The sequence below is a fragment of the Peromyscus californicus genome, unplaced genomic scaffold, assembly GCF_007827085.1.
Source record: "Peromyscus californicus insignis strain IS unplaced genomic scaffold, ASM782708v3 Scaffold_20__1_contigs__length_68692818, whole genome shotgun sequence".
Taxonomy (NCBI): Eukaryota; Metazoa; Chordata; class Mammalia; order Rodentia; family Cricetidae; genus Peromyscus; species Peromyscus californicus.
This window is the reverse complement of record NW_026294503.1, coordinates 22,095,964-22,110,491: the sequence shown is the minus strand read 5'-3', so window position 1 is coordinate 22,110,491 and position 14,528 is coordinate 22,095,964. Positions and strand designations below refer to the sequence as shown.

The window sequence follows — 14,528 nt, the reverse complement described above, 5'->3', positions numbered from 1 at the left end:
AAGGAGTGACTGAGTTTAGCAAAGTTCTGAATAACAAAATCAATATGAAAAAAAATCTATTCTTTATGGTATTTCTAACCAAAATTGAAAATGTGTAGATAAGTCATTTTCACAAAAGTGTAAAAATATAAAATAACTAGCAATAAGTTTAATAAAAATTCAAGATGTGTAAGCTAAAAATGACAAACAGTGCTAAGAGAAATTTAAAAATATCTAAATAAATGGAGAGAGATATCAAACATTGAATGGCTAATGCAGGTCAAGATGTCGACTCTCTCTGTGGGATTCTGTAAATTGAGTGTGATCTCATCTCAAATGCCAGCAGAGATCTTCCAGGGAACTGGCATGCTCATTCTAAACTGTGTATGAAATCACCAAGGAACTAGCATAAGCCTATATTCCTCATAAGGAAAATGAATCAAAAGATGTGTACTTACTCCCATGGTAGAGTATTCAGAAGGAGTGTAGTATTAGTATAGAAACATTGAAACCAAGAGACAACACTGGAGTTCACAATACAAATGGGTAAGTAATGTGTGGGGGTCTTGTCAGTTATCTCAATGTAATTCAATAAGGAAAGATATACTCAAGAAACAGGAGCTTAACAACTGAATTTCCAGATGCAGAATAAAACAAAAATTTTAACCCTTGGCTCTTACATCATACCACCTATAAAAACAGTATGCCAAAACTCGAACTGATCTGTAAATTGAAGAGCTTATGCAAATTTCAAGGAAAAAAATAAAAATTTGTGTGACTCTAGATTCAACTGTGATTAAGAAGATTAAGTTCTCCACAAAACACAGAATAGTAGAACAAGGTCTGATTTGACTTCACTGAAATTTAACCTCCGCTTTTTAGAAGACACTTTAAGACTTGAAAAGGCAGCCCCCCCCCACAACGGCCCACCCCTCTTGAGCTCTCTCCCTTCTCCAATGCCTTGAGTCCTCTCCTTCTGCAGTCACCTCTTGCAGGTGATTTCCACTGAGGAAAGGTGAGTTTATTCTGTGTCTGCTATCCAGATCCTCTGTAGTTTCAACCTATTTACTGATGCAAGTAAGGGTGATGACCTGCTTCCTGTTGGCACTGAGGATTACTCATATTCAAATTCAACAGAGAAATGACAGAAAAATCCTAACTACTGTCTAAGGCATCGTTGATCATTGATTAAAATAATAATAATAATAACAAAACAAAAACCCAGTCAGTCAAGGCATTTGAAAAGAAATTTGCTTACAGTAGTCCTATAATTGGGCATCTAGAGTATGGAGAAGGGATTTGGCTGCTGTGTGATTGTCACAAGAACAAATGCTAGTTTCTGATAGAGATTGGAGCAGCTAACAGATCAGTTGAAGGTTCATGAGTTTTAGGTGCTTGTGACTCTCTGAAGTTTAAGTGAGGATTTCTTTTTCAGGAAGTAGAATTTCCCTTCTGTCTCTAGTCACAAGTTTAAAAACCTTGCAACTTGTATCATATAGCCTTTTGGAGTCTCCTTTTCACTTGTACTAGAGTAATTCCTTCCAGCAATAAACTGAAAAGAGCCCCAAACAAAACAAAGCAAACAAAAAACCCACTATTACCAACAAAACAGAAAGGAGAATAATAGATGGCGTGAAGTCTTCAGAATATGTTGCTCACATCTAAAATACATAGTCAATTCTTTTTTTTTCTTTTTAAACATGATCTCATGTAGCCCAGGCTTGCCTCAAAACAGTGTGTAGCTGAGAACAACATTGAACTTGAGATACTCTTGCCTCTACCTCCCCTATGGCTAGGATTGTAAGTATATGCTACATCAGCCTGTTTTACAAAGTTCTAGAGACAGATCCCAGGGCCATGTACATGCTTGGCAAGCACTCTAATGTCCTATCTACTTCCCAGACACCATAGCTATTTCTTATAGCACAGGAACAGAGGGTAAATAATCTGATGTATATGATTATGGGTGTGTGTAGATAGATAGATGACTGATAGATGATAAATACATAGACAGCAGATAGATAGATAGATAGATAGATAGATAGATAGATAGATAGATGATAGAAAGACAGACAGGTAGCCAGGTAGGGAGATAGGTAGAGAAATAAAGAGATGGAAGATAACATATGTTTTAAACTGTGTTTACCTTTCATCATTACATGAATGAAAATTAAATCAATTCAATCCCATACCACTCACAATAATTAAGAATATTAACAGCAATTATTGATGTGCATTTGGAATAGTCCAAGCTCTCCTTCACTAGTACGAGGGGAAATAGTGGCAGTTTCTGAAGAAGTCGCATGTACTCTAGCCACATGCTTACACTAATCATTTGTCCACAAATTATTTTCTTAGGTTTTTACACAAGATACATGAATATTAGTTCACCCCTGTTCACAAAAAGCATGTTTGCTTATAACAAATTGGGAAAAATTAAAATTCTGATCACCATCTAAATGACTAGGTGAAATATAACTCAGCAATAAAAATGGCAGAAAACCCATTGATTTAAAACAGTAGCGTGACTAAGTATCAAGAGCATTTTGTTAAATGAAAGAAATGTCTGTACTTCTCTCATGCAATGTTATTTTGGATAGGCATATGATAGCACAAAATAGATCAGTAATTGTCAAGAACAAGGAGGTGGGTGTTTTAAGGAGACATAAAGGAGTTTTGGGCAAGATGAGAATGCTTCATATTGTGGTCACTGTGGAGTTGATACAATTATACATAATTATTAAAACCTGATAGGTATTCTGCTTAGCATTGGTGAGTTTTATTGTGTGAATTATATTTTAATAATGGTGATGTTTTAAAAGAATAAGATGCTTACATCTCTTGAGACTTCATTGTCAATGAAATTTTTTAAGCTTTAAGAATTTATCTTCTCCTAATTAATGAGTTACATGTAATTTGACACATGCTATGGTAATGAGGCTATTTGCAAAACAGAGATTATTCAGAAGCCATGGTAACCAAGCCAAATGCTGCTGAGAATATACAGCAATAAAAATTCTCACACTGTGATGGACAGGAACCTGGCATGACTTCCTTAAAGCACTTAGCATTATCTATTCACCCTAATGTGTGTGTATAATAAATATATACAATTAATGTATATATTGCATGTACACACACTATATATGTATGTATTAGATATATATATGTAATCCATGAGTAGGTATGAATTTAATCAACATAAAATCTTATACCCTTTAAATAAAATATACTATTGTTTTATGTATGCTTTATTCATAACTGACTAGAAACCTATAAAATATAACAAAATTAAAACTGGAAAATTACTATCACTGGGCAGTGGTGGTACAGGCCTTTAATCCTTGTACTCAGGAGACAGAGGCAAATGAATCCCTGAGTTCAAGGTCAAAATGGCCTACAGAGTGAGTTCCAGGACAGCCAGTGATACACAGAGAAACCTGTCTTGAAAAAAAAGAAAATTACTATACACAGTCACCAGATAGAATACTACTCACCAATTTTAAAAGGGCAGCTGGCTGGGGATATAGCTTAGTGGTACAGTTCTTGACCGGCCTGTATGAGGTTTAATTAATAAACCTGAGTTCATAGAAAACAAAGTCATACTGCCTTGCAGGGGAAGTTTTATTTTGAAGAACTGCAAAAGAATCACCTGAGATACTGCAAAACAGTCTATCTATGCAGGTTTCAGAAGCCTGGATATATACACATTTTTATAAAAATTCATTGAATTAAATTAAATTAAAATTAAATTTTAAAAGTTTGTGCTTTGTGTAAATTATAGCATACCTTAAATATTTATGAAAACATATGAATAAAAGTTAAAAAGAAAACTATGATCTTTCCATAGTCTTAGAATACTAAATGCCATTTTTTTTCTGTGATATAAGGCTTGGATTGGGTAAGGGGATGTTTTTAGGATACATTCCTTTTGAGAGTTCTTGTGAGATATCCTGCAGAAGTTAAAGGCTGAAATGAGTCCTTGGGCCATTGAAAGAAAAAAAGCAGTCTTTCATTTGACCAAAATATCATCATTTCTTCTTTTTTCCTGTAGCATTTCTTCAGTTTTCTCTAGGGGCAGACAGAACAGATGTGTCATGTTGGGAGCTAGCAATTTAAATGTCAAGCCCTTTCCACTTCTGAGAGGTTGAGTTGGGTGCATTTGGGAAGTCCTGTATTCTGCCTATTGTTACAAATTCTTAAGTGAAAAACATCATTATCAATAGGAGACATGAGAGCTATTCTTGGCTTCTAAATATCTGCCATGGGCTTGACACTATTTGGTTTCTCTCATCTCAGTGTCTCCAATTGGTCTCTCCCATCTCAAGGTCTCCAATCTTGTATTTTCAGTCTTACTGTCAAGAGGCAATGTAAAAAGGATCAGAGTTCAGTTTCCAGTACCCATCTCAAGCAGCTCACCAACTACTATGACTCCACCTCCAGATCTGATGCCACATTCTGGACTCCAAGAGTACCTACACATACTTAATACACACACACACACACACACACACACACACACACACACACACACACACTTTTTTAAAATTAAATCTTTTTTTAAAGAAAAGCAAGTTATGTGGAGTAAGATTGTCTGAATAAAGACCTAGTTCAACTTCTTTCAGTTGTGTGAGCATGGGCCTCAGTTTCTTCATCAGTAAAATTAAAAGGAAAAAAAAAACTCCTTACTTCCAATATTGTGATCAAGATTAAACACATTGAAACATGGAAAACATTGAGAATTTCCTGCCTGATAAAGGACCATAACAAGTATTTGCTACATATAATGACAGCATTCATTTTAAATATGAGAAATAAAAACTCACAGAGGTGGCAATATGCCAAACATGGGACAGTGACAATGGTATACTGAGGTACAGGGGGATGAGGACATTATCTGTGGGAAAAATTTAAAGTAGGAAAGCTATGACTTTGTACTGTCATCATAGCCCCAAAATTACAGCCCAGAGCTCTTCTCACTGAATATAGAAATCTAGGGCAGTTGGTCTTTTCTTGTTCAGCCCTTAAAAGATAACATTCAATTGTCTCCTTACGTGCACTGTCTTCATTTAGAAGTCTGCAAATGCTTGCCTTTCAGTCTGTATTCAAGTGTTTTTGTTTTAATTTTGTTTTTGCTTATTTCTTTGGATCCACTTTTTATGTGTGTGAGTGCTTTGCTTGCATGGATGGATGGATGGATGTACACCACTTAGGTGCCCTGTGATTGTGGAGGTTAGAAGAAGGCATCTGAGCCCCTGGAACCAGAGTTACAGATAGTTATGAACCACTATGTGTGGTGATATATTGTGTACCCCCAATAAAGCTTGCCTGAGGATCAGAGGCCAAAGCCCACCACTAGATTAGACATAGAGGTCAGGCAGTGGTGGCACACATCCTTAATACTATCACTGGGGAGGCAGAGATCCATCTGAGTCTTTGTGAGTTCAAGACAACACTAGAAACAGCCAGGCAAGGGTGGCACATACCTTTAATCCCAGTACTGGGAAGCACAAACACCTTTAATCCCAGGAAGTGAAAACGGGGTGGAGAAAGGTATATAAGGTGTGAGGAAACAAGAACTAAAGCAGTTTAGCTAAGATCCTTTTGGGTGAGGACTCAGAAGCTTTCAGTCTGAGGAAACAAGATCGACTGAGGAGTTGTCGAGGTGAGGTTAGCTGTGGCTTACTCTGCTTTTCTGATCCTCAGGCAAGCTTTATTGAGGTACACAATATATCACTCCAACTATGAAGGTGTTGGGAACCAAACCCAGATCATCTACAGGAGCAGCAAGTGTTCTTATGAGCCATCTCTCCAGCCCTTTTCTTTTTTGTTTATGGTCTTTGTTTTTTTTTTTCTTTCTTTCTTTCTTTCTTTCTTTCTTTCTTTCTTTCTTTCTTTCTTTCTTTCTTTCTTTCTTTCTTTCTTTCTTTCTTTCTTCTTTTCATCCTCCCTTCCTTCCTTTCTTTCATTTTTTAGCTGTTTTTAAAGATTTTACTTTCAATATTTGTTGTTTATGGTGAGTTTTATTGAACGACTAGGTAAGGTTTTCTTTGTGTCCATGCTGGTTGGGGTTCTGTTCAACATCTTAGATATGTGCATTTGTAGCTCTCATCAAACTTAAAGAATCATTTTTTTTCAAATAATTTTACTTTCCTTTCTCTCTCTACTGATCAAAACTCTCAGATTACACTATTAATGCCTTATGTTATCCCTGGGGTTCTAAAGTCATACTCAATCCTTCTCTCCCCTCTTTAGTTGCATTATTTCAATTGCAATGGTTTAATCCTCATTTTCTATCTTTATGTTAATCAGCTGTCAATCTCCTTCAGTGAAAATGTATCTTTCATATATTATTCTATTTTTAAATCTTTTACTCCTCTCATTAGGCTTTGATTCTTTGTCTTTAAGGTGTTTATGGTCTGTTTCATGATCCTCATTTGCCCACTGGGTTCTGTTTCTAGCAAAAATTGTGTCTCTTTGGTTAAGTTAAAATTTCTACTTCTCCACAGGTCTTTGTTTGTTTGTTTGCTGTTGTTGCTTGTTTGGTGTTGTTTTTTTTTCTTTGTTGCCTGTTTCGGTTTGGTTTGTACTAGATCCTGGAAACTGTGTTGGTTACTGAGGTTTAAATATATTTTTTTCCCTTTAAGACCTTGTGTGAGATTGTGGCAAACCCTGAAGTCACTTGCAAATAAAATTGAGCTTTTCAAAGTTGTTCTTACAAGCTTTGTTGAGCAAGTCCTTGACTCCAGAGCTAGTTGGTTTTTCATGTGGAGTCTGACTGCCTAGTGTCTACACTGAACCCCTCAAAGCTTCAACAAGAACTCTTCACTATGGTTGACCAGAACTCCCACATCTTCCTACCCTGTGTGTACCCTAGTTCTCTTCAGATTGTTCTTTTTGGTTCTTGTTGACCCAGCTTCAACACTCAAGGGGGCCTTTATGAAATTTTCAGAGTTCTTTCTCCAGGCACTTGCTGTTTTCTTGAGCTCTACCTCTCAGGACACAAACAGCTCACACTAAAACTCCAGCCTGTCCTCTTCTGTGCTCTGGTTCATACCTCCTCTCCCTGAACTGTCCTTCAGAAAGTGCCTCCAGAAGACACAAAGTTCATTTTCCCATTTTGCCATGGTTTGGAGATCAGACTCCTGCACTGCCTACTGTTTAGTGTCCAGAGACTGTCACCTCATATTTTTTCTAATTGTTTACTGAGTGGGAAAGCCCCATTACATTTATCCCATCATACCTGAAGCAGAAATAACCTCACATGAAGGTGAAAATTATGAATTTTTTTTCTTTTTAAGAAGTCAGTGGAGTTCCATTTCCAGAATTGCTGATTTAAATGATCTGGGTAGTTATTTGACATTGATCATTTGAAAGGCTATTAGGCAACCAAACTTGAGAGAGTCATTGGCTGGTTATGTTCAATTCCTCATTGACTAACATTACATTATGGAATGAATTGGTATGCTTGTGTTATGCGAGCATTTGTACATTCACATAAACTGAGTATACATATCTACATAGAGATACTTCACCTATATCAGTTGTTCTCCAACATTTCTGCCACAGACACACTACTCAAGCATATTTGACAACTTAAGATGTGCCTAGTCAGCTCTAAGAAAAGTAGAGTGCTGTTCAAGGGACTGAAAGCCATTAGAACCAGCTGCTTAACTGCTTGTAAGTGGGTGAAAGAGTACCTTTCATGGATTAGCCATGTGATTATCTGTGTCAATGTGAACCAGAGTGGCCACTACTACATCTTCCTACATAAATCACATGCTTGACATGCCAATATTTAGGCATAAACTTACATCTGTCTCCCCCACCCTCCAGTTGCTACAGTTTTTCAGAACAAAGCCACATGTAGAAGACTATCAGTTGCTAAACACACACAACTAAGTCACTATCAAATTATAAGCTTTAGAATCTAAACCAGATTTTTTCCCTCACTGGTTATACTCATAAAAAATGAAAATCTTAAAGAAGTAGGCACTTAACTAAAAGCCAAAATTTTAATATATGAAATCTCATGAATAGCTCCACTGATTCTTTGGGTTGTGCTAGCCTCATTTTAATGGAGAGAAAAATGTATTATACTTTGGATGTGGAATATTCCCCATAGGATCTTGTATGACAGCCCTGTTTCAGGAGATTGTAGAGACTTTAGGAAGTAGGACTCAGCTAGGTATAATTAGGGTTTGTTTGTTTGTTTGTTTTTGTTTTTGTTTTTTGGGGTGTGGCAAAATTTCAAGAAAGGGAGAAAGGCAGCAAGCAAGCAAGGAAGGAAGAGAAGCTAAAGGAAAGAGGAGTTTCTTTTGGAGTATGGTAGTAAAAAATGTCTTTAGATGTGAAAGCAGAAGCATGAAGAATCTGGTCACAGTGCTTTTGTAGTCAGGAAACAGATAGAGATGAATGCTGGTGACCTGTTCCTATGCTCCTTCTCTCCTTTTATTCAGCCCGGCCATATCCCACATTCCTGCTTTCCAATTTCCATTAGTCTTTCCTCTTCAGTTCAACTTCTCTGGAAATACCTAACAGACATATGCAACATAGTTTCCTAGGGGATTCACAACCCAGTCAAGTGGACAGTGATGACTAGCTCTCACAGGTGAGTGTGAAAGGCATGCCCTTTCCCTCCCTCTCTGCTTCCCTGGTGTCATGGGTGAGCATCACAGGCCATTTACACCATCCTGCCACTATCATTTTCTGCCTCACCATAGTCCAGGAGCAATGGCCAGCCAACTGGGACCAAAACCTCTGAAATCACAAATCAGCATTAACCTTTATTTCGTAAATTGTTTCTCTCATGTATGTTTCAAAATGACAACAGTTCTAACACACAAGAGAAACCTGAAGCCCTTGGCTCTTGTGATTTCTGTCCTTTGGATACAGAGGAAAACAGTGAAAGTAACTGAACTGTATTGGCTCTTGATAAAGCTGAAGAAGATATCCCAAACCCTCCTGCTATCCTCTTTGGTCCATTGGAAATCTCAGAAGCTTCCAAGTGGAAGTTCTGGGCATCCAATAACTACAATGTGAAAACCGATGCAGATAAGGGCCTTAAAATTTCATGATCCTGTAGGCTCCTAATTTTGGTGGTCAAATGGAAGTATAAAATGTGGTCTTTTTTCCATCCTTATTCAGTTTTGCTTTCAAGAGAACACTCAAAACCCAATAATCTATAAAGAATCTACTTTGTTTCATTTTCTGAAGGTAGAACAGTTCAAAATCAGGTGGTTGCCTCTTTTGAGAATTACTTATTTCTTCAATTCTGTATAGGGAAACAAAAGGGGAATCGGACCTACACTAAAAAAGAAAATCACAAAGAACAGCTTTCTTTTATGACAACCCACTCATGTAATAATTAATACAGACCCAGCAGAGAAGAACATACCCCCAGCAGAAAGGTGCTGACCCCTTTTAATCACCCAATCATATCATTTTAGTAAGATTAATTATATGGGATAGTGATTTTCATCATGACATTTTCATGCACGTATATGATATCCTTTGATTATATCCACTTTCCTCTTGATCTGTTTTCTCTTTTCTAATAATCTTTATTCCACTTTCATGTCATCTTATTTTACTTTCTTTGACTCCACATATGAGAGACAACATACTTGTCTTTCTGATCTGCCTTACTTCACTTAACATGATGATCTCTAGTACTATTGATCTTCCTAAAAATGATATTTTATTGTTCTATATGGCCATAAAGTTTCCATTACCACATTAGGAGAAATTAAAATTTAATAAATTTTGGAAGGAACAAACCATTCAAATTTTGTATCCAACACTATGATCCCACAATGTTACTTCCTCTCAGTTAAGATTACTAGTTCATAACTTCTCCATGAATTTTCACACATTTTTGTGCTTTGCATATGACACAGGCTTTGGGCAAACCTAGATGGTTTCTGGAACTACCTGATACTACGTGTATTAGTGTGGGCACGTTACATCACATCCCTCAAACTTATATTCCATTAACAAAAGAGAAAAAAAGCACAGAGCCTGAACCAACTATGATTACAGCAGGGTCCTGATTGATAATTGAGGGTGATGTAATATAAAGACCATTCATAAAGTTTAGGCAGGGATTAGAAGAACCAACTAGGTGACTGAAGTCCTGAAGAAGTAGGGGAGGAAACAGTTACTAGAACCATGCTCTTGGCAGGTGGCCTGGTAAGGGATGGTCCTTTAGGGAGAGGGATTCAGCATCTATCAGTTACTCAGAGAAATGACTATTCTGAGCTTATCTCCAATCACCTTCTACTAGCCAGCCAGTGCTGTGGGATGGTCTGTATGTCAAATGCTCTGATTGGTCAATAAATAAAACACTGATTGGCCAGTGGCCAGGCAGGAAGTATAGGCGGGACTAACAGAGAGGAGAATTGAGAGAACAGGAAGGTGGGAGGAGACACTGCCAGCCATGCATGACAAGTAGCATGTGAAGATGCCGGTAATCCACAAGCCATGTGGCAAGGTATAGATTTATGGAAATGGATTAATTTAAGCTGTAAGAACAGTTAGCAAGAAGGCCGCCATGGCCATACAGTTTGTAAGCAATGTAAGTCTCTGTGTTTACTTGGTTGGATCTGAGCGGCTGTGGGACTGGTGGGTGACAGAGATTTGTCCTGACTGTGGGCAAGGCAGGAAAACTCTAGCAACAAGCCAGTGTACCACTCCTCCAACCAATATTAATAGCAGCCAGAGGAGACACTGGAGGGTAGAGAGAAGAATACAATGCTAATCTGAAGACTAGCTAGAATACCACGCTATCATAGGTGCACCTGTAGCAGCTCATTTTTTTTTCTGTATTTACTCTTGCTGTCTCTAGAACTTTGGCTCTGACCATTCTCCATATCTTCTCAGCCTCTAAAATCTGCCCTGATCTAATTTGTCCCAGAGACTGGCTCCAGCTCTTACCACCCACTTTTCCTATCTCCACCTATCTTTGCAAATTGCCTTTCTTGATGAGTTAGAATGTTTCTCACTTGGAGATGACTCTGTCCTTAAACAAGCCCCTTTCACTGCACCAGTATACACCCTCAGTTTATGAGAAAAGGTAGAAACTCGGACAAAATAATAATACATGGCACCCTCACTAACAATTACCTGTTATTTTGTGCATAAAAGGTGTTGATCATACTTTATACTCATTTGGATATCTGATTTTAGGTCAGGAACATTAGCAACAGCAAGCCACAAAGGATCATCAAAGGAAGAAGATGAGAGGAAAAGAAGAAAGGGGAAGTGTAAGAGGGAAATCAACAGACACGGATTGATGGTTACAGTCAGAATGAAAAGGAAAAGATGCAGAGAAGCAGGGTCCAGGCACAGTGAGGCAGTCCCATAATCCCAGCATGCAGGAGATGGAGACAGTATGATCCTGGGTTCCAGGCCAATCTGGCTTACATAGCAGGTCAGTTGATCTGAACTATACAATGAGATCCTGTCAGAGGTGGGAGGAAAGGGGAGAGAAGGGGGGAGAGAGAGAGAGGGACAGAGAGAATGAAAAATCCAATAGGACATTGCCAGCAATGTTTTGATGTTCCAGTTTTCAAACAAAGGTAAAAAATTATGTTCAGAATTACTTTAAAATCATGTAGAAATGGTGCTATGTAAGAAGAGAGGGCACAAATCCTGACAGGACTGAAACTCACAGAGGATTACCTCAGTTCCCTGGGAATTCACCTGTGCACATGCCTCATTCTTATGAGAGGAGATGACTAAGTTATTGTGTTGTCTTACTTTGGTTGTTATTGTTTCCTATATTTAGTATTATCTCCCATGCTCTCTGAAGTGGAGAATCAAGGATTTGCATGTATTAGTTCCCTGTCTAGGCTACTCACAGAAGTAGGTAATATAAAAGCTTACAGCAAAAGAGAAAATATGAATAGTCAGTGAAACCTGAGCTTGAATTCCAGGACTAAATAAGATCAGCCTAATTCAAAGCTCTTACAGTCTTGTTGGTAGCTGCTTATAGTCCACATCAACCCACCATCCTTTCATCAACTTCAAGTATTTGATTTTTTTTTCAGTCTGGTTCAAACGGAAGAGAAGATTGGGGATCAAAGGAAGATAAAACATGACCTCAGGACTTGATCATAGAGTGTACACAAGCCAGTGCCACAATTCATAGATTCATTTGACAACCAGTTGTTAGAAGTCTTCTCTTCTCACGCAGTTGTTATGTAGCAATTAGATGACTTCCTGGTACATATTAATGAGTCAACAGATGCTTGGGTGCTGGAAGTTCAAATACAGTTGTGATGAGTCTGGTGGTTGTCTACAGATCTTTGGAAACCAATGGGAAAGGCATTGGCTTCCCTCCATCCTCTTTTCAACCAGATTCTTGTCTCTACATCTCTTCTTGTTTCCAAGGTTAAATGTGAAGCAATATGCTAAGACACCCCCCCCACTTACAGAATCCCCAAGAGACTTTACTGCTCCTCCATGTCCCCTCCAGGTGCTCACATCTTCTCCATGCTAATTGTAGTTTCTCCTATAACTGCAGAGGAAATCATTCAGACATGTGATTTGTCTGTGATGAGTATTTTATCAGTTGCTTCCTACTAATGCAAAGTGCTATACACTTGTCATCATATTCAAGCTTCTTGGGATGATACTATGTGCTAAGAGACGACATCATCCTCTTTTTACTGATCATTAACCCAGGGTCACACAACTAGAAATCATGGAACAAAAACGCAAATGAAACACATTTCACATCTTTCACATCTTCAGTGGTTTATGCTGCAAGCACAACAGAAATAAGGCAACCTAACTTTTATGAAACTAATCAGGACTTGGGTTCAGGCAAGACTCTTAAGATTTGGACCATACTTTTAAGAACAGATACCACACAAGATGAGTAGCATAAGTGTATCCCAGAGTTTACTGAAGAGTGTTTTGAACCTACCAGATTCCTAGGGTGTAATGAAAAGTACATTAGTGGAGGAGTTCAAACACCTCATCCATAGCTTTAACCATATTAATTGATGTTCAAGTATGGTGTAACTAATGCTTACTAAGTCTTAGGAAAGTCACATGAGAACTGTTGAACAAATCACAGTACACCCATAATTTCCCTTGTGAAAATAAAGGTGACAGAAACCAAAGCAAGGAGCTGTTTAGGAAAAGGTTTGATGGGAGAATCTGAACCTTTGATTAGAACGGTTTTGATCCTCGTTTTTTGTTTCTTTCATGCTTTCACTTTCTTCTTGCTCACTAATATCTCCGTCCAGATCTTAAACAATATTACCCATTCATAACTATATACCAAATAAAAGAAATGATTCCTTATTAAAAAGAGATTGGGACGAAAGACATTCACACATTAACTGTGAGCAATGATCATCATTGGAATTACATGAAATGGTGTTTTTTCCTAAGAACATGTTTTGTGATGAGACTATAGTTTTCTAAATAAAAAGAATACATACTCGTTTAAGTCCTATTAATGATTACCCAGAATCGTAACCTGTTAAAGTGTAGGAGTATCTGAATAAGGAAGGGATAGCTCAAAGTGTTCTTATTCATAAACATGTGATCTACTTGGAGATAAAGATGAAAGGGAACTATTATTCTTCAAAATGTGCCCAAAACTCTGATTATATTTCAGTACTCACCATAATCCAGGGTTGGTACTAATATTTCACTGTAAACAAGGAGACCTTTTCACTGGCCACTTCAGCATTGCAAAATCTCTTAAACCTTCATTACACCAGATTTGTGGCCAAAGACTTGAATAAGCCATCCTATATTATGGGTCACACAGTGTCAAGAGTTGAGTGTCTACCCTTCCCTGCTTTTTCTCAAGGTTGTGCATTGAGCTGGCTAATATCAAATCGGAAGAATACATGTTTCAAAATTCCAGGTATAAATTCTAAGTTCTTGATATACAGAAAAGTGAGTGTACCAAGTTCAAAGTGGAACACACACACACACACACTTTAAATGCTCCCTATCTACTGTGGCCCTCACAGTCTTGTTGGTGACTACCAATAGCTCCACATCAACCCATCACTGTTTCATCAACTTCAAATATTTAGCCAGCGTCTACCTTCCAGATCAAGCCATTTCCCTAGGAAAATACACAGAAGTACCTGGATTTTTTTCCTCACTGTTGAATATTTGGGGGTCCTTTCGGTGGTCCTAACTAAAGCCAGCAAACACCCTCAAGACAGGTAACCACAGGTGACTGGGAGACACTTTAATGGTGCTACCACATCAACAGACAAATTAAATTTAGTGTTAACATATTACTTTGTGAGGAAAAGCAACAACCATTGAGCTTTGTTTGGCTCTGACTTGTTATACTCCCGCTGACTGTGCTGTGTTCTTACCGAATACTTATTCTCAGCAACTGTTTTGAACAAGACACTGTCACCTGTTGCGGTGAAGAGAATTAGAGCTAATCCACTGAAACTTTCTTTCGGCCGCCTCAGGGAGTGGGGAGCATATGTGATTCCTCTGTCAGACAGCTGGCTCCACCAGCTCTTCCTCAGTCCCCGTCCATCATTCCTTAATAATGACGA

The 14,528-nt window shown here is 38.0% G+C and overlaps 1 pseudogene; it reads left to right on the top strand.

Annotated features, from left to right (window-relative positions):
- Positions 1 to 521: 521 nt before the first annotated feature.
- Positions 522 to 1,370, top strand: LOC128117210 (eukaryotic translation initiation factor 1-like; annotated as a pseudogene).
- Positions 1,371 to 14,528: the final 13,158 nt, after the last annotated feature.